The sequence below is a fragment of the Rhinolophus ferrumequinum genome, chromosome 23 (genome assembly GCF_004115265.2).
Source record: "Rhinolophus ferrumequinum isolate MPI-CBG mRhiFer1 chromosome 23, mRhiFer1_v1.p, whole genome shotgun sequence".
Taxonomy (NCBI): Eukaryota; Metazoa; Chordata; class Mammalia; order Chiroptera; family Rhinolophidae; genus Rhinolophus; species Rhinolophus ferrumequinum.
In genome coordinates this window covers 23,008,176-23,028,701 of record NC_046306.1, presented here as the reverse complement: position 1 = coordinate 23,028,701, position 20,526 = coordinate 23,008,176, and positions in this window count along the sequence as shown.

Sequence of the window (20,526 nt, the reverse complement as noted above, 5' to 3'; positions counted from 1 at the left end):
CCTATAAACACTCCTTGCAGGAGGACAGAAACAGGGTTCCTGCCTCTGAGACCACTGCTGATGGTTTCTCAAACAAAATCTATCTGTAGTCCACGAACATATATGGGGCAAAAGCCGTAAATCCACTATTAGCTCCAACTACAACATTTTTTTTTAAATTTCCCAATGACTTTATAGATTCTTGGAGAAATGTTTCTTTAGAAGTGTTTTTAACACCCAAATGGAAATAAATCTTGGATGTAAAGTACAGCATAGGGAATATAGTCAATAATATTATAATAACTATGTACGATATCAGGTGGGTACTAGACTTATTGCGGGGATCACTTCATAAGTTACAGAAATGTCTAACCACTATAATGTACACCTGAAATTAATATAATATTTTATGTCAACTGTAATTTAAAAATTTAAAGAGTAAAAAAAACAAAAAAGAAAGAAACCTTACCTTTCTTTTGACATCTCATAGTTCTCAGCTTCATATTCTCTGCTTGGTTTAGCCAGTGTATTGCATGGCATCATTTACTAATTTAAGGAATTAAATTACTAATTTAAGTCTCTCAAAACTTTATTAAAATAAGAAACAGCAAAATCACTGTACTGTTTATTTCCTGCATTCATGTGGAAAATAAGGAAACACCAATATTCTCCTTCCTGCAGAACAAAAAAATATATAAATAGTATTTTATATCATTAATTTGACAGAGCGGCCATTTTAGGCATTATGAAGGAAGCTTTCAAAATTTAATGGGTTCAAATTAAAAGGACATAGGAATCAGTTTGAAGAGCACACACTGGCCAAAATGATGACAATTTGAACACCAAAAAGAGATATAGAGGCTTTAGGTACGAACCAAATTGAAGTTAAGTTCACTACAGCCTACCTCTTCCACTGATTAAAACTTATAACTCTGGACTAAATACAAGAAGCAACTACCTCAAAAAAGCAAAGAGTTAAAAATCGTAGGTGGATTGGAGATGGGGAAAAAAAATCTAAGAAGTGACTCATAATGTGGTGATTTTCTCAAAGATTTTCCCCACTTTTATCTCCGAGCTTTGACCTAGAGGCAGCTTCAGTACAAAATTGAACAGCAGGTACAGGCAGCAAAACTTTTGGGAGAAGCTGTTTTTCTGAGCAGATGACCAGAAAAATGGGTCCCTGTGCAGAGAATGTGTGTGTGGATCTGGTATCTCCACTTTTTTGTGTTTTTCTTTCCCTGCCCAGCCCTGAGGTCAAACCCAGTTGTGGAGATGCAGTGCAGCCGTGGTAAAAAAAGATGCATGCAGCTAAAATTCTGATTTTAAAAACTTGTCTTTCTGGACAAACAACTATGGAAAATGTATCCTATGATCCAATAAGTGTGAAGGAAAGCTCCATTATATTTCTGTCTCATTCTTTTGCCCCAAAGGTGGCCTAAGAGGCATATAACTGTGTAGTAGTACAGACAGCTAAAATTCCAATGGAAACCTACCTTTCTAGCCAGAAGACTGTCAAAAAGGACCCTGGGGACCCAGATAGTGTAAGGGGAAATCTCGCAGAGGAGAGAGTTGGACAAGACGATAAACAAAGGCTGTGTATGAATTGATGCAAGTCCTACACTTACCCCCAAACGGAACATGTGCAGAAGAAGCCCAAAGCAAAATAACAAATCCTTTTAAATTGAATCATGATATAAATCCTTTTAAATGGAATTATGATTCCAAAACCATAATGAAATACCTCTGTAAATCTGGTAGAATGACTAAAATCCAAAAAATTGACAATATCAAATGCTGATAAGGATGTAGAACAGGAGAGATTCTTGTTGATTGGGAATACAAAATGGTACAGGCACTTCGGAATAATTTGGCAATTATTTACAAAGATAAACTTAATCTTACTATACAATCCAGCAATTGCACTCTTAGGTATATACCCAACTAATCTGAAAATTATATCCACACAACAACCTGCATGCAAAATGTTTACAGCAGCTTTATTCATAATTGCCGAAACCTGGAAGCCACCAAACTCTCTCACAATAAGTGAAAAAACAGACAAATTATGGCAGAATAGTGAATGGAATGTTATTCAGCAATTTAAAGAAATGAGTTATCATCCATGAAAAGACATGGATGAACCACTACCCCCAAACACACACACACACACACATTTCAGAGACCAGATGCAAGCCCAGAATACCTGTGCTTCTGACTGACTGGCCACTGACTCCACAGTGTAGAAATTCCAACGATCCCCTCGAATTCACTAAGCCAATCGAAAGTCCAGGTTGTCACTACACTTCTGACTCACTGGCTATAAATCAGAGGTTGCCATAAGCCCCTCCTTGGGTTTCATTAATTTGTTAGAATGGCTCACAGAACTCAGAGAAACATGTTACTAGATCATTGGTTTACTGTAAAAGGATAGAACTCAGTAACAACCAGTTGGAAGAGATACATAGGGTAAGTTACGTGGGAAGGGTGACCAAGTTTCATGCTCTGTACTGGCGCGCCACTCTCCCTGCATCTCCATGAATTCGCCAACCCAGAAGCTCTCTAACCCCAGTCCTGTTGGGTTTCTATGGAGGCTTTGTTGCACAATCATGATGGATTATATCATTGGTCATTGGAGGTTGATTCAACCCTCCCATAAGGAAGGTCATGGGGACGGGGGTACTGAAAGTTCCAACCCTCTAATCTCACGGTTGGGTCTCCTGGCAATCAACCCCCATCCTTAGGCTACCTGGGGGCTTTCCAAATGTCAGCTCTTAACTAAAGACACTTTTATCACTCTCAATGCTTAGGAAATTCCAAAGAGTTCTGGGAGCTGTGAACCCAGAATTGTGGACAAAGACTAAATATATACCGTGTTTCCCTGAAAATAAGACAAAGCTATCATAGTAACATAAGATCTTAGTACTAGAAAAAACCAGGGTGCACGGTATATGAGACCTCTCTGTACTATCCTCATTTTTTTCTGTAAGTCCAAATTCTACTAAAAATAAAGTTTATTTTTAAAAATCCATAGAACAGTACACCAAAAAGAGTGAATTATTTAAAGGTAAATTTTAAAATAAACATTTTTAAACAGATAGTGAGTCAATAAAAATTCTTGCATGTTGATCCTTAAAACAAAAAATAAATCCAGATATTACATTAGCATTTGAAATGACTACTGGTCAATTTCTTACTCTGAAAATTGGTAAATAGAGGGAAATAATTCCATATTTAACTGACTACAACTGTATGTCAGGTTAACCAAATAGCCCCAGTTGATGAGGAAAAGTCCTACTTTATGGTGAAATGCCAACTAAAAAGAATAGAAGATAGAGAGATTTAGAAAATCATCTAATGAAGTGATATCAGCAAGATGGCAGAACAGGAGTTTTCAGCCCTCACCTGCCGACACACACACAGAAACACTGATTTTGATAACCACCCAATGGATGAGAGTAACTTTGTGGGAGCCCAAGCGTCCAGCAGAAGAGTCCCAACACCACATTGAAGCAAAAATTATAAGAATAGATGAAGTGAAAAGGGTAAAAAGAACAGTTTCAAATTACCTGCCTCACCCCTTGCCCAAGGCAACACAGCTCAGTGCCAAAAGAGACCACTTGGGTCTGCAATTTCTCCCATGGGGAAAGTGAGAACATAGTGAGTGCCCAGCTTCCCCAGCTGTGCACTACCCAAAAGGCCTGCTTCTTTCTTGCTCTGCAAGACACTGAGGGGATCAGCATAACTGACTACTCTGATGACAGCTAAGAGCCAAGAAAAGTGATAAGGGCTCACAGCAACTGGGGGTGCAGAACTCAACAAAGGGCTATGGATTCTACTAACAATCCCCTGGACTCTACCAAGCGGCCTGCCCAGGAAGCTCATATAATACAACACCTGCAGACCCACCCAACTAGCTCATATGCCCTGCCAGCACTCCACGCACCCCTCCCCTTCTGTAGCCAGCTTCATGTGTGTGCCCCCCACCCCATGGCACGTGCAAGCCTCTGCAGATCATGCACCAGCACACTCAGACAGCTGGCTCATCTCTGCTGGTCTGGGTGTAGGCACATCACCTTGAACACTTTAGGGAACTGTACTAGGGAAAATAAACAAGAGGCATTCAGCACTCGGTCTAGCATTGAGAAATTGAGGAAAGGCACACAGTCCTAAGACGTCCCCTCAAAGAGGGAACAAGAGAAGTGGAGTGGTTGCATCCATAGAAAAGATCCCTAGCAGGGCTCCCTGGTGAATGCCTGTCTCTCCTGAGCCAGTCAGTAAGGACAGAAGGAAGTGCTACTCCTAGAAGAAAACAGAGGGGAAAGCTCCTTGACAATGGTGTTGGCAATAGTTTTTTTGGAATTGACGCCCAAAGTACAGGCAACAAAAGCAAAAATAAATAAGTGGGATAACATCAAACTAAAAAGATTTTGCACAGTACAGAGGACATTCTCTTTTAAAAAGAAGGAGTATTTCACAGCAAGCATATCATAATGATTAAGACCAAAAACTCTGATTTGTAGACTTGGGTCTGCAATCCGGCTCTGACACTTATTACATGAAGGGCAGTAGTGGTCATTCTTCTGTTTTAGACGCCCCAAATCTGCACCAACTTATATTTGAATAATTCCCTACCATGTGAGACAAGGTGAGAGCACATCTCCCTCACTGGAGCTGGGAGGGCCCCAATTTTGCTTCTCAGTCCTTCTAGGATGAGGACATGTGACCTCCAGTGTCAGTGTTTTCTCAGCTTTAGATCCCAATTCCACACAGAAAATTGATTCACCCATTACAGCTCATGTGCTGTCACCAGCAGTCATGTGGTTATGGTCTTGTGATTAGCAGGTCCATCCACGGAGGCAGTTCCCCAAGGGGACATGCTGTACAGACAAAAACACTTTACTCCTACTACATTCTCTTTGAAATGAAACAAATAAGATAAATAAATTTTAATTTTTGACGTAAGCCAGACCTTCAGGAAATAAAAATGAAACACAAAAATACCTTCTAAAACTCAAAGCAATATGGTCAGTTTAAAATTGTATTAAAGGAAGTAAACAAAGGATGGTCACCAGAAAAGCTGAATTGGTGATCTACACGATGAAATGGAAGAGATATTTCTCAGTGCAAAACAAAGTACAATGAAATGAAAATTGTTGGCTGGGTGAATTCTTACTGCACTTTCCTTATACTTTCATGAGACGATTTGTGCTAAACATTCCAAGAGGGAAACGTACTGTAAAAAACACTTGCATGGTACCTCTCCAAATAACGAGTTCAAAAATTAGAAGGAGAACATGTAGAAGTTAAAATTAGAGACATAATGAAAGGAAACTTCTCAACACTGAGGAAAAACACGAGTTTTTACATTGAAACAACTTGCCAAGTCCCAGGCATATCCATGAGAGAAAGCACATATCTAGACATAAACTAGTAAAACAAATTAATCTGCTTTCCCAGGATAGAAAGGCCATTTCGGAAGGTTCCAGACAAAGGATACAAGATAGCAACAAAGGAAAGAGAATCAAACTAACATCAGACTTCTCATCTGCAATTCTGGAAGTTGGAAGTGCAATACAATAATTTTATAGACAATTATTTTTATAGGCAATTATTATGTACAATTCCTATGTTAACACAAAAGTTAAAGTGGAATTCAAGGACAAAACAAAGTAAAATATGTAAAAGTAAATGGCACAAACTACAGAGAAGCAGTGACAGCCATAAAAATTGATGCACCATAAAATAAAACAACAAAATTAATTTATACTGTAAAATTAATATAAGGAGAATTTGATTAAATGCTTAATCATGTGTGGGGAATTTTAATACAATGATCTGACTATTTCATAGTTCATGTGAATAGCAATTAAGTAAGAATATTGGAATATGAGAGTTAAAATGCTTAATTTAATAGGGGACATTGTCTCAGATCATACCAAGAACCCGGTTCATTGGCAAAAAGAAATCATTATACTAGTCCTCCATTATCCATAGTCTCGCTTTCTGAGATTTCAGTTGCCCATGGTCAACTGTGGTCTGAAAATATTAAATGGAAAATTCCAGAAATGAACAATTCATAAGTTTTAAATTTCTGAGTGGTGTGATGAAATCTCACATCACCCCAATCCATCACATCTGGAAGCTGTGAATCATCCCTTTGTCCAGCATCTCCATCTCACCTGTTAGTCATTTAGTAGCTGTTTCAGTTATCAGATAGGTTATCAGATATTTTGAGAGAGAGTGACCACATTCACATAACTTTTATTACAATATATTGTTATAGTTGTTCTATTTTGTTATTAGTTATTATTGTTAATCTGTTACTGTACCTACTTTACAAATTAAACTTTATCAAAGGTATGTATGGATAGGAAAAAAACATAGCATACATATCTTCAACTAATATTTAACAAAGGAGCCAAGAATACTCAATGGGGAAAGGATATTCTCTTCTACAAATGTTATTAAAAAAACTGGATAACCACATGCAGAAAAGTAAAATTAGACTGACCCTTATCTTCAAAACCTCACAAAAATTAACTCAAAACTGATTAAAGACTTAACTTTAAGACCTGAAACTATAAAACTCCTAGAAAGAAACAGGATAAAAACTCCTAAGTCTTTTTTGTTTATTTTTTTTTATTGGGGAATGTTGGGGGGCAGTGTGTTCCTGCAGGACCCATCAGCTCCAAGTCGCTGTCCTTCAATCCAGTTGTGGAGGGCGCAGCTCAGCTCCAAGTCCAGTCGCCATTTTCAATCTTCAGTTGCAGGGAGCGCAGCCCACCTTCCCATGCGGGAATCGAACCGGCAACCCTGCTGTTCAGAGCTCACGCTCTAACCAGCTGAGCCATCCAGCTGCCCCAAAACTCCTAAGTTTTTGACATTGGTCTTGGCTATAATTTTTTGGACGTGACACCAAAAGCCCAAGCAACAAAAGCAAGATCAACAAGTGGGACTACATAAAACTAAAATGCTGTTGCACAGCAAAAGAAACAATCAACGAAATGTAAAGGCAACCCGTGGAATGGGAGAAAATATTTGCAAATCATATATTTGGTAAGGGGTTAGTACCTAAAATAGATAAGGAACTCATACAATTAAGTACAAAATTTAATTAATTAATAATCTGATTAATAGAAGAAATGGGCAAAGAACCTGAATAGACATTTTTCCAAAGAAGATACACAAATGGTCAACATCTACATGAAAATGTACTCAACATTAGGGAAACTGCCTAACGTTCAGTAGGGAAATTCAAATCAAAGCAACAATGAGACATCACCTCACTCATGGTAGAATGGCTATCACCAGGAAGACAAGAGATAACAAGGGTTGTCAAGAATGTAGACAAAAGGTGTACCCTGCAGGGGTCAGGCACCTACACCATCCCTGAAGTGGTCTCCCTAATGAGACAAGTATCCATGGATACCTGTGGGGCAGAGCCCCAAAAATCAGTTTCCAGGCTCTTGGCCTCACGTAGAAAGGTGCTGGCTCAGGTAGTAAATGGCCGTCGACTGTGATCAAATGGCCAGCAGCTGTGGCTAGTTGGCCGTCAGCTGTAATCAGTGAGCCATTGGGCACTAATATAACTGCCGTGGCTAGGCTAGCAGCAAATGGGGGCTAGCAAGAAGATGGTGGCTGAGCCTGCAAGCGGCACAGTGAGGGTTGAGAATTGTGTTGCTCCTGGTTCCTGTGTCTCCAACCCAGCCGCCAGCGAGATTATAGTGGTATGACTCCCCTACCTATGGCTCCGTGGGTGTTCCTTTTTGGCCTTACCATGTCCTGCATTCTTATGTGGGGAGCGGGAGCAGAGACCCCGCCTGACACCCCGCGTGACAATACCCTACAAAATCTTTACAACAGAAACTAAAAAAAGAATGTAGACAAAAGGGAACCCTTGTGGACTGTTAGCAAGAATGTAAATCGATTCAGCCACTGTGGAGGTTCCTCAAAAAATTAAAAATAGAGCTAACACATGATCCAGCAATTTCACTTCTGGGTATATATCCAAAAGAAATGAAAGCAGGATCTCAAAGAGACATATGCACTCCCATGCTTATTGTAGTATTATCCACAATAGCCAAGATACGGAAACAACTTCCCTATCAAAGAATGAATGGATAAAGAAGGCGTGGTATAAATATACAATGGAGTATTGTCCCACCATAAGAAAGAGGAAATTGTGCCATTTGCAACAACATGAATGGACCTTGAGGACATTATGCTAAGTGAGAAAAGTCAGATAGAGAAATATAACTACTATATGATATCACCTATATGTGAAATCCATAAAACACCGAACATGTAAAACCAGAACAAAATAATGGTTACCAGGGGCTGAGGTAATAGGAAAGATGTTGGGGAACAGGAGCTATGTTGTTTGAGGGTACAAACTTGCAACTACTATGTAAATAAGTCCTGGAGATCTCATGCACAGTATAGTGAATGTAGACAACGATATTAAACCATCAAACTTGAGAAGAGATCAGGTCTTAATTAGTTCCACCACAAAAAAGAAAAGATAATTATGTGACATGATAGAGATGCCAACTATCTCTAGAATGGTTATCATATTACAGTATGTAAATGTATCTAATCAACATGTACCCTGTAAATTTACACAATGTTATATATCAAAAACATTTAAACTGAAAATAAACACTTCTATAAGCAAACAAATAAACTTCTGTCTGATGTCTTGCCCTATAATGGGGCTGGGCCAGAGTTTGTTCTGAGGAATTCTTCTGCCTCCGTTGCTTAAGGACTAGATAACAAAGACAATTTTGTTGATTTGAAGGTTCCATGGGCTTATTTTCTTGACCCAAGCTCTGGTCATGTTTGATAATCCAAGGGCCTATATAAGAGGTAGCTCCTCAGTCTGACAACCTATGGACTAAAAAGACAAGTTATCTGCCCATCCACACCATATAAAATGCTAGGTCAGGAGTAAAGTAACTATAATACATATTCTCATTTAGACATGACCAGCAGCCATTGGTCCATAACAATGTTGAAATGCCATTAAGCCCAAATTGTGGGCCACTAAGCCCACTCTGTGTCTTGCTGAGGCCCTGGTGCTGCTCTCTGAGGTGAAGTCCCGTGCCCTTTATTCTCTCTGGCCCCCAAATCCATCCTCTTGGAGCTTCCTCCTTATACATAATTCTTCTTGGCCATATCTGGAATTGGTCTTTGGGAACTAGCCTTTGAAGCCTCTCTCCCTTCATGGAAGATTGGAAAAACCAAAGATTGTTTTACGATTCAGACAGTCAGAGATTTTGTTGGCCTGGGGTTCATGGTTTCTTTGGCAATATGGTTGCCTTTGAAGACTTAGTCGGCTCCTGATATGTTTGCTTCCAGTCAGTCCCATCTGCAACTACAGTACCTGCAACTAACCAAACCCATGTCCATGTTCCTTCCTACACTTACTTATTTCTCAAATTATTTTTATGATTCCTTGTGCTGTTTACTCTTTCTCTCTCTCTCTCACTCTTTCTCTCTCATAAATGACAGCTACCTTGAGGCTCTTAGACTTAATTTGAATGTCTACACCATTAATCTAATTTTTTCTCTCATTCACTTCATTCCAGCTGAAATATCTTACCAGGATGTAGTTGCTCAACGCCTTTTTAAATCCCATCTCTTATTATTTGGGACCTAGGATTAGTCTGGTTTTATAACCCTGCAAGGCCCTCTATTTCAGATCATTTCTACTTGCAAACTGGCCAGTTCTTTCTTGAAGTCATCTCTTTCTTGGAATACCATACCAATCACAGCCACTACCAACCGGAACACGTGTTGGTTCTCCCTACTTTTCCCTTAAAGCTACAAGGTAAGTAGGCACATGATCTGCCTCCCAAGTTTCAAAATTCCCAGCTTCATCTGATCCACACATTTGTCAAATTTCAGGATGACATAATCCTCTACGTATTAGAAACTCCCACTGAATCTACCAAAAAGCTACTAGAACAAATAAGTGCGTTTGACAGTTCCAGACTATGGGTTCAATATACACAAATCACTTGGGTCAAATATATGGTGACAAAAGGAGATTTTGACTTTGGGTGGTGAACACACAATGCAATATACAGATGATGTATTAGGTTAGTAATTGCAAAAGTAATTGCAGTGTAAAAGGTTAAAAATAATTGCAAAAACCACAATCACTTTTGCACCAACCTAATATTATGGAATTGTATACTTGAAACCTATATAATTTTATTAACCAATGTCACGCCAATAAATTTAATACAACTTTTTTTTTAACTTTTATTTATTTTAAGTGTATTTTTCCAGGACCATCAAGTCAAGTAGTTGTTTCAACCTAATTGTGGAGGGGGCACTGGATGTGGGCACTTGGCCAGGGGCTCACTGTGATGCCATGGACCGCACCCATTTCCCTTCTCCCCTGTAATAAGCTTTTCCCCTTCAGGACATGTCTTCTTAGAAATTACCCATCACCACCATCTCAGACATTAGAGCAGGCTCTGTGAATTGGGCTGGGGGTAATCTAAATGTTCCTGCTAGTCTGTAGCGTGACAAAAAGTGGTTTTGCTCAAGCCCTCCTGTTTAGAAAGGGTCAGATATCTCTCTCACCATCAGGACATAGAGCGACACCGTTCATAAATTTAAAATATAGATTTTTCTGCTCGGATGGAACCAGAAAAGCTATTCTTTATCCTGTGTAGACATTCCTCCTATTCCATCACTTAGCCTCAGCTTGGAAAAATCAATTACAGAATGCCCTTGACCTCTGTGGGCAGCCATTTCAGAGTAAGGGAGTTCTGCCTGTTAGAAGATACTCATCTAAAATTAATTTGGAAATAGTCCATCACCATCCTGGACATGACAACCCCACATGGGGTCATCCAGAAGAGAACAGTTTCCTCATCCACATGACAGCCCGGCTAATTCCTACTATCTGTTCTCCTAAATATGGTCATCCATCCCAGAAGAGGAAAATCAGCAACCTCCTCTAAAGCTTTACAGGGACCTTTAGAGCCAAGTAAACAAGAAGAAGCAAGAGTTGAGACAGGGTGAAAATGTGACTGAAACGAGGCAGGGCCAGGCTGACTCTCGGGTTCCTTTGGGGCTCTGCATCCCAAAGGCAGATCTGACTGCTGAGAACTTCTCAGTGGATCCCTGCCCTTCAGTGGCTTCCAGGATGCACCTGTCAAAAGTAACATCCCAAGCTACTGCGGAACTGCCTTGGGTAAGCAGCATTTCTGATGATATTGAGCAACTTCCCTCTTTAATTCCTATTATAAATTATCTCCCCCAAACTCTGCCGCAAGCCATCTTTATTATCTTGGGCAAGTCACTTTCCCTAGTGGGCACATATGTAAGAGATTTGGACTACAGATTGACGTGTGTTCATTACACTTTATTTCCACAAACCTTCACTGAGATCATGCTTTGTGCCTTGGGGCTCAAAAATGAGAGACACAGTCCTTACTCTTAGGAATCTCACAGTTCACTGGAGACTAAACACACAAGTATGTAGGCAGTTCAAAAGCAGGCTTATGTCGTAGCCAGAGGGACTCTGAGCAGAGGAGGCAGGACCCTGACGAGAGGCCTGGGGAAGCCATGGAACGTATCCTGGCGTGCAAGCCCTCCCTCTCCAAACACCCCCTATACCCCCTACAAGCCCACGACTTCTAATCCTCTGTTTGACCACCAGCGCCTGTCTCAGATGCTTGATCAATGTACCGGTCAGTACACTAATGTTCCGCATGGATTAGCTTTTACATTGTCTGTCCAGTTCAGTGCCCCATCCCCCTGACCCCACCCCAGAGAGGCCAATAAAACTCTAGTTCAGATTCACACTGCGCAAAGGGTTCTGGACTCGTGGATCCACTGCCTCCTACTTCCCAAGAACCATGAGACTCTCGCTTCTGGCTCTTGCTGTCCTTCTGTTCCTACCACAAGTGATTCCAGGTAATCAGAACCCAGGGAAGCTGCAGAAACGGGAGCAGAAGGAGCTCTAGCCCATGGAAATCTCAATATGTTGCTGTACCCCCCAACCCGGCCAGCTCCATGCCCTCCCCCACTTGGGACCATATTACTGGCAGAGCAGAACCTAAGGGTAAGACAAGCTCTTCCTCAATAGACAGGGACAGCCCAACATCCAGAGTTGTCTTTGTTTCTGAATCCCAAGTTGCCACCTAAGGAACCAACTGAGAGCCTGACTCACTTGAGTTCTCTCTCCAGCTTGTGTCAGCTCTTGAGAGTGATTCCCAAAGCCCACTTTCCTGTTTTCTTGGCCTTACAAGTCCTGCTGTAGCTTTAAGTGAGGTCCTTTTTTTTTTCTCTGACATTCTGGAATTTGGTGAACAAGTCAGAAAAGATCTGCAGAGCTGTATGTGAAAAATAGAATTCACTGTTTTTTTCCCTTCTACCATGAAAGTCTAGGTTTTTAATCATCACTAATTTTTTAAAGTATATCAAAAGTCATGACCAGACCTTTGAAATTGCTGCTGAAGTGCACTTGAATAGTTTTTTATTCAAAGTACCATGCTTTCTCCTATGTTATATATTAGTATCTCTCAAGATATATTTCAATGTGTGAACAAAGTCATATAAAAATGAATCTATATGTTTGTTTTATAAACAAAAGTAAACACACTATATACATGGTTCAGCATTCTTCTTTCACTTACTAATATTTTATGACCATCTTTCCATGTCACCATCTAAGGATCTGCTTCATTGTTTCTAAAATTCCGCTGTATGGTAAGACATAATTTGTGTACAGTCATTTGGGAATTTTCTAACAACACATCAATGAACATATTTGTACAAGTGTCTCTACATATTTGGACAAGGACTTATATAGAATAGATTCCTTAAGGCCAAATGTCCAGGTTAAAGGTAAGTGCAAAATATTTTATTCCATGAATTCCTCCCTTATATACGTTTCAGGACACTGCCAGTAGAAATTACTAGCTATTGGGGTTTTCAGTAATTTTCCAGTGGCAATTCCAAAAAAAATCAAAGACAATTCTGTGTGGTCCACTTGGGACCAATTCTGTCTGCTTTGAGTTCTGGTGTGGGTGTTGAGACGAGGAAAGAGATGGATGTGCAAGATTCTGTAAAAGCGATCCATGAATCATGGAAAGTCAGAATGTGTGGGGAGTGAAGGAAATATTGCATGTCCTGGGGTTTCAAGTCTGAGTGTTCTGGCAAGAGATATAAATTTGGAGCCATCCCCTTGGAGGGAGCAGTTGAGATGATGAAAGAAGCATGAAGTCTTCATGTTTTATCCTGGATAGCCCCTACATTTAAGGAAGAAAAATCAAAATCAGTGACACTTATAGGGACAGGGAAATCTCCACACCTCTCACCGGGAGTGCACACAAGTCACCGTGTCACCATAATTTCTCCAACACTCATTATTTTTCACCAGTCTGATGCCTATAAAGTGATACCACACTGTTGTTTTATTTTGCACTTTTCTTATCCTGTGATCAAAATATGTGAACGGCTTCCTTTCAATGACTTGCAAGACTCTCTGTGATTTCAACCTCCATTATATTTCTCCAATTACTCTCCACCTACCTTATTGTACAGTCATCACAGCCACCTTATTCTTATTCAAAAATTTGGGGATAGATCCTGCCTCTGGGCCTTTGTACTTGCTGCTTCCTCTGCCTGGTGCTTTCTTGCTCCAGTTAGTCTCAGCTCACTCTCTCACTTCCTTCTCAATGAGCTCTTTCACTACTTCCCTTCCGATCACACACTTCCTACTTCCCCTTCCCTGCTTCACTACTCTCCATGATGCTTTTCATCTGTATCTAACTGTGTCTAACATAAAGATCATTTTACTTTCTTGTCTTACTGTCTCATATATTGTCTCCTAAAAAGACTGAAATTTTCATGACAGCAGGAAGTTTAGTTTATTTTGTTAATGGATATATCCTCCTGCACCTTGAATAGCACATGGTATATAATCCATACTGAACAAACATTTGTTGAATATATAAACAAGTGACTCCACTTCTGTTAATTCACAATTTATGTCCTTTGCCCATTGCTTCTACTGGGGGATGCTTTCTTCATGATATTAGGAGTTCTTTATTTTTGATATTATTTCCTACTCAGCTTTAGTCACTGGGTATATTACCCCTCAATTTGTCATCTAGCTGCCTATGAACTTTGCCTGGGATATGTCCTTTACTGAACAGAAACACTTAATTCTGGTCTAATCAAATTCAACAATATTTTGTCTTGCAGGCTATGCTTGGAGATTTTGTTAAAGAAGGTCTTCCCCATTCTTATGTCTCAAAGGAAATCTCTGACATTATTTTCCAATAACTTTTTAGCTTTGCCTTTGACGTTTAGATCTTCAAGCCACCAGTGGAATGTGTAAATCCACTCTCATTTTTCTCATAGAGTGAGCCAGTTTTCCCAACATTGTATGCTAAATAATCTATGCTTTCTCCATTGATTCCTGGTGTTATTGTCATTGCATACTAAGTTCCCCATTCAAGCATGGATCTATTTTAAGCTATCTATTCTTTTCTATTGATATATTTGTTCTTGTAACAGTGCTATATTTTTTTGTAATACCATGGCTTTATAGTCTGTCAGTGTCCACAAAGACAAACTTTTGTCTTACTTTTTTTTTAAGTAATCTTAGCATCAGTGGCCTTTATTTATTATAAGTTTTAAAGTAAAATAATCAAGTCTCCAAAAAGTACCACTGGGATTTTGATCAGGATTTCATTAAATTTATGGATTAATTCACAGGAAAGTGAATCTATTTAATAAAGTCAGCCTATCCAAAGTCACATCTTCTGTTAGAGTTTTAAAATATATCCCATAAAGGTCATTCTTAGTTTTAAACGATACTTCATAGCTATGCAATATATTTTATTATATTTTCTAATTAGTTATTGTTGGTTGAGAGGAATGCTACTGATTCTTGTAAATTGCTATTGCATGTGACATAATTACTAAACTCCTATTAATTGTAATAGTTTGTTAGTTCTTTTTTATATTATAATCGTAACTGTTAGAATGGATGACAATTTTATCTCTTTCCTTCCAAACCTCATAATTTTGTTTTCTTTTTCTTTAAACACTGATCAGGTCCACCACTATTATTTTAAAGAATAGCAATAATGGAGAGTATTTTTTGTTTTCCTGACTTCACTGGGAATTAGTTTCTCCATTAGATAACGTTAACTCTAGAATTTAATACACAACCTTCACCAAAATTAATGAAATTCCCTCTATTCCTGTTTGCCTAGAGTTTTCATCATAAGTAAGCATTGAACTTTATCAAATAATCTTTTACATTAAATAATATAATTCTATTATTTATCTTCTTAACTGTATAAAGCTGTATAAAGCTGGTGAATCTCATGGAAAGATTTGCTAATCTTGGATGATAGTTTACATTTGGAGTTAAGCCCTACTTGATCATGTGTATTTTAATACACTCTTGAATTCAATTGGCTAATACTCTATTAAGGATATTTTAAAATATATATTTATAAAGAAAATAGACCTACAATTTTCTGGTTTTAGAACCAAGATACACTAGCCTTATAAAATGATCTAGACAGCTATCCTCCCCACCCCACCCAACCCTCAGCTATTTTCTGGAACATTTTATGTAAGATAATACCTGGATCTTTGGTGAAAGTAGTGGAATGCACCTTAAAAAATCGTCTAGGTTTAAATAATAACAGCATTATTCACAATAGCCAAAAGGTAGAAGCAATCTAAATGTCCATTGAGTGATGAATGGATAAACAACATGTGGTATATAAATGCAATAGAATGTTATTTAGCCTTAAAAAGGAAGAAAATTCTAATACATACAACAGTGTGGATGAATATTGAAAATAATGCTAAGTGAGATAAAAGACAGTCACAAAATAACAAATACTGTATGCTTCCACTCATATAAGGAACTTAGAATAGTCAGATTCATAGAGACAGAAAGTAGAATGGTGATTGCCACGGGAATGAGAAGTGTTATTTTTTGTTAGGCACAATTTCAGTACTGCAAGATGAAAAGAGTTCTGTGGATGGATGGTGGTGATGGTAACACAACAGTGTGAATGTATGTAAGGTTCCTGAACTATACACTTGAAAATGGTAACTTTTATGTTATATGTATTTTACCAAAATTTAAAAAATCATCCAGGCTGAGGCTTTTTGGAAGAAGAGGTTTTTCTAACTACCATTTCAACTTACAAACACCTAGTGTTTTATTTCAGTTTGTATTTCCTTCCTATGCCATCCTTGGGATATTTTTAGGAATTTACACATTTCATCTAGTTTTGAATTATGTTTGTGTAGAGTTATTGATAATTCTCTTTGTTATTTTTTAATATGCTGTATCTGTTTTTATTTCACCATGTCACTAGAGATGTCATTTTTATTTTTCTCTTTTTTTCCTAATTCATCTTTCCAGAAATTTTCTAATTTCATTTCTTCTGACTTCATTATTTCTAGGTTTTATTTTTTTAATTTTTAATTTTTTAAAATTTTTTTTAATCTAGGTTTTGTTGTGTTTTTTTTTTACCGTATTATTTGATTTCCAAATGCACGAGATTTTTAATTCTAATTTTATTACATTTGGTTGGAAAACGTAGAATGTATGATAGTTAACACATGGAACTTAGTGAGGTTTTTTTGTGGTCTGAAATCTTGCTACATAAGACAGTTGATGGACTAGCACTAGTGGCAGCACCCAGAGGATTGTTAGAAAAACAGAAACTGAGACACTGCCCCACATACTGAATCAAAATCTGCATTTTAACAGGACCTCTACTCAATTCATATGCACGTCATGAAACTGAAGCAGCACTGGTCCCATACGTGAGCAAACGAGGCCTCTCACATAAGAATTCCTATACTGTTCTAAGGTGCTAGTAATGTTTCTTAATCAGAATGCAGGTTCATGGATATTCATTTTATTATTATTCTTTCAACTATACAGATACATTTTATATACTGATTTGAATGTATATTTTGCGGTAGAATGTACGCAAAGAAATTTAACCACAGGGGGCATGATCAATGAAAGTAACTCAATCACAGTGACAATAAGACGAACGTTTCTTTATGTGGCTAGCTAGCATCACACAGGCCCAGGTAGCTTCATTATAACTAGCTCCAATTCCTTGTAATTAGCAAGTTTCATTTCATTTATGATAAGATTCATCTCACCTTCAGAAAAGTTAAAAAAAAAACCTGGCAGGTAGGAGGTTGGAAACAGATATTTTTTGAAACATGGTATTTGCCAGCTCTGAGCTTGAGAGCCCTATGGGGTGCCAAATATACAGTCATGCTTGTGAAATGGAGGGCATCAGTAACCTCAAATCAATGCTCTTTCCTTTTATTATTCAGACTATGGTGGGAAAAAATGCTGGCAAAAATTGGGGCACTGCAGGAAAAACTGCAAAGTTGACGAAGAGATGAAAGCATCCTGTAAAAATCATCAAGTCTGCTGCATTCCCGGCAAAAAAGGCCAGTGGCAAGAGAACCTTATTGAGAAATTACCTCTGGCTTCTCCCACAGTCTCACAAAATTTTAGCCCAAGTGCTATGGATTTCATTGTGACAGTAGAGCCCACTACGACCGACTTTGAATCATGAATATAGAAGATGGAAAGTCTGACCCGAGACTGGGAATTCAGACGTCTCCCCCAGAAGTTCCTCAAAGTTCATGACTTCACTCACCCTGGTCTTCAGAGTGATGGACTAAGGCGTACAGATAACGCACTAAAAATACAACAGTGACACACACCCTCCCTCCATCAATGTGTAATTCTAGACAAAAACAGCTGTGTAAGGAAGTCCAAAAATTCCCAATACTGTCAATGATAAACTCCTGAGAGCTTTTCTTGAAATGTCAAATTATTTCCACAAGTTTTAACCCATGTTCAGTGCACCTTGTTTGCTGGTGACCCATGCACAGTCTTAATAACTTAGTTAAATATTCCAGCACCAATCTTAATCTTTCCGTTTGTCCTTTTGTCTTCTCAACAAGTGGTTTGGGGTACCAGAGGCATCCCTTGTGTCAGTGCTGCCTCTTTGAGGGCAGCATAAATTGTCACAATCAAAATTCTAAATCCTTGCATATGAGAGTAGCTTCTAGAACACTAAAAGGTTTCTTTATGACAGCAGACATTTCAAGTGAAAGCATCCAATTTACCACTAACTCTGGCCCCAAAGCCCTATATTATCACTCACTGTAGGAGACTGTCTGGCCCAATTGTGAGCTCTAAGGACTCCTCTGTTTGCCCCAGTTGCTTCAAGGTTGGAATAGAAACTGTTGAAAGGCTGGCTTCATAGTCACATTTCCTTGACCAAGTCTTAATCACACATCCAAAGGTAGGCTCCTTAATTGTGGGTGACAGATGGGTCATTTTATCTGCCTGGTTATTGAGAGCTTTATTTCTCTCCTGCTGATGGCATAAAAATATCTTCACACGCCATGCCCTTCCAGAGAGGTCCATCCCCATAACTCTACCACACACCTCATTGTTACAAGTCTTCTAATCTTGCCCTTTCTGAGACCCTAACCAATCCACCAGTCAACCTATCATCACTGTCCTTGAATTACTGTAGCTCCATACCTTAGGCCATCCGTCCTTCTATAGAAAGGATTTCCCTTACTCACTGTCTAATTTCAAGGCCACCTTCTAAGTCGGGCTGTGATGCGGCACTTCTGGCTGTTGCTAGGTATCATGTAAACCACTCCACAAACCTGCTCTTGCTTTTTCTTCCTTGGGTTGCTAATGACAGGAACTCACCGTGACACCATTCGTGTGGGAGGAAGCAGAAGCAATAAAGCAGGTACCACAGGCATCTGAGGCCCCTGCCTTTGCAGTTTATTTATGCTTCCCAGACCTCTTAAGTCTCAGTTTTCAACATACCATTTCCATCTAACATTGGAATGCTTCTTGACAGGGGTCGAATAATACCCAGTTGATGACGGGAAATTCAAATCTCACAAATTTATTTTTTCAAATTATTAAAATTAGTATTACTAATAATTCTAATATTTGAAGTCTTTGAAAGTCTGAGTTTCTGATCTGTGGTTTCTGCTGGCTTTAATTCATGGCGCCTTATTACGTGTTTGTGGTTTGGGCCTCTGGTCTCTGCATTTTCCTTGGAACTTTACCTGAGTAAATTAATTGAGTCCTGACTTAAAGATCTACTCCTTCATTTAGTTCTGTCAGACATCTTTGGTTCTATTAGTTTGGAACAATTTTAAGCTAAATCATCAGCTTGATTTTTTTTTTTTTCCAGATCATCCACATACCATGAGTTCAGGCTAAGAGACTGTGTGAGAGCCAGCTTGAGGTTGTAAATTCTCAGTGGAGATATTTTTTCTACATACTGAGTAGGTTTTTTCTACAAACCTACATATGGTTTCAAGACCAGGCAATTGTCTTTGAAACATCTGGTGAAGGAGAAGGAATGTTGTATGTATGTATGTTTTATCCTTACACAGCACATGTAACACTTCCAAGACTGATATTTATGTAGCAATCTCCTACAAGACTCACATTTTTTTCCAACCCTAGTCACTGTCTCCTCTCCCTTGCCCTCCCCTGCCTAAAACCAGGGAAAACAAAGCTCAGTTTCACCTGATTTCAGCAGATGTCTTCAAGACAAAAGCCAGCTTCAGTGACTGCCTTCAGAAAAGCAGCTGGTTTCACTTGGCCCGCATATTCTTTACTTTTTTTTTTTTTTTGCAAGGTCAAGGATGCTTAAGAAATTTCTTTGTATGTTTTTAAATAAGTTATTTTATATATTTTCAATGGGGGGGGGGTGGTTAATCTGGGTTTTTAGACCATTATTCTGCCAGAAACAGAGGTCCAGAACCAACAGTTTTCTTCAGATCCTAAGCTTTGTTGTTGTGACAAGATGAGTGGTAGCACAGAAGGAAGAAGAAAAGATTATTGTCAAAGGATGAAACTGTCACTCAATGTCTGAAACCAAAATGCTGAAATGATTGTTTTCTTAAATTAAAGAGAGCACTGTTGGTCAGGCAGAGGCTCATTAAGCAGAACAAAGAGCTGAACTTGGGGAAGGCAACTTAGGGGAGTGGTGTTGGTTACAGATGTGGGGATGTGTTGATGACAACTTAGAAGTGTGTACACTGAAGGGAACCGAGCGCTGATTGGCTGCCTTTGAAAACATAATGCTGTCACTGATCATTTGGCTTTCAGAAATGTGTTCACTGAAGCAAGTTGTCATTGATCAATGAGAAAGTTTTAAAACCTTTCAAGGTATTTACTGGTTATCAAAGCTGTAGAACTGTCAGCCTTTTTCTAGGAATGTGGAGAGTTTTTATTCTCATAAGAGAAGAGAAACCTCAGAAGAACGCAGTGACAGGAGGAACTCCAAAAGATAATGAAGAAGGAGCAGCCCAACAGTTAGGAGAAAAACAAAGAAAGAATGAAGTCAAAGAAGCCAACCAAGGTAAGGAAGGAATGGACCAAGTTTCAAGGAAGGAATGGACCGTGGTTGGGAATGTTACCAAGAAGCAAAGTGTGATATAAGTTGAGCAACATCCGAGAAA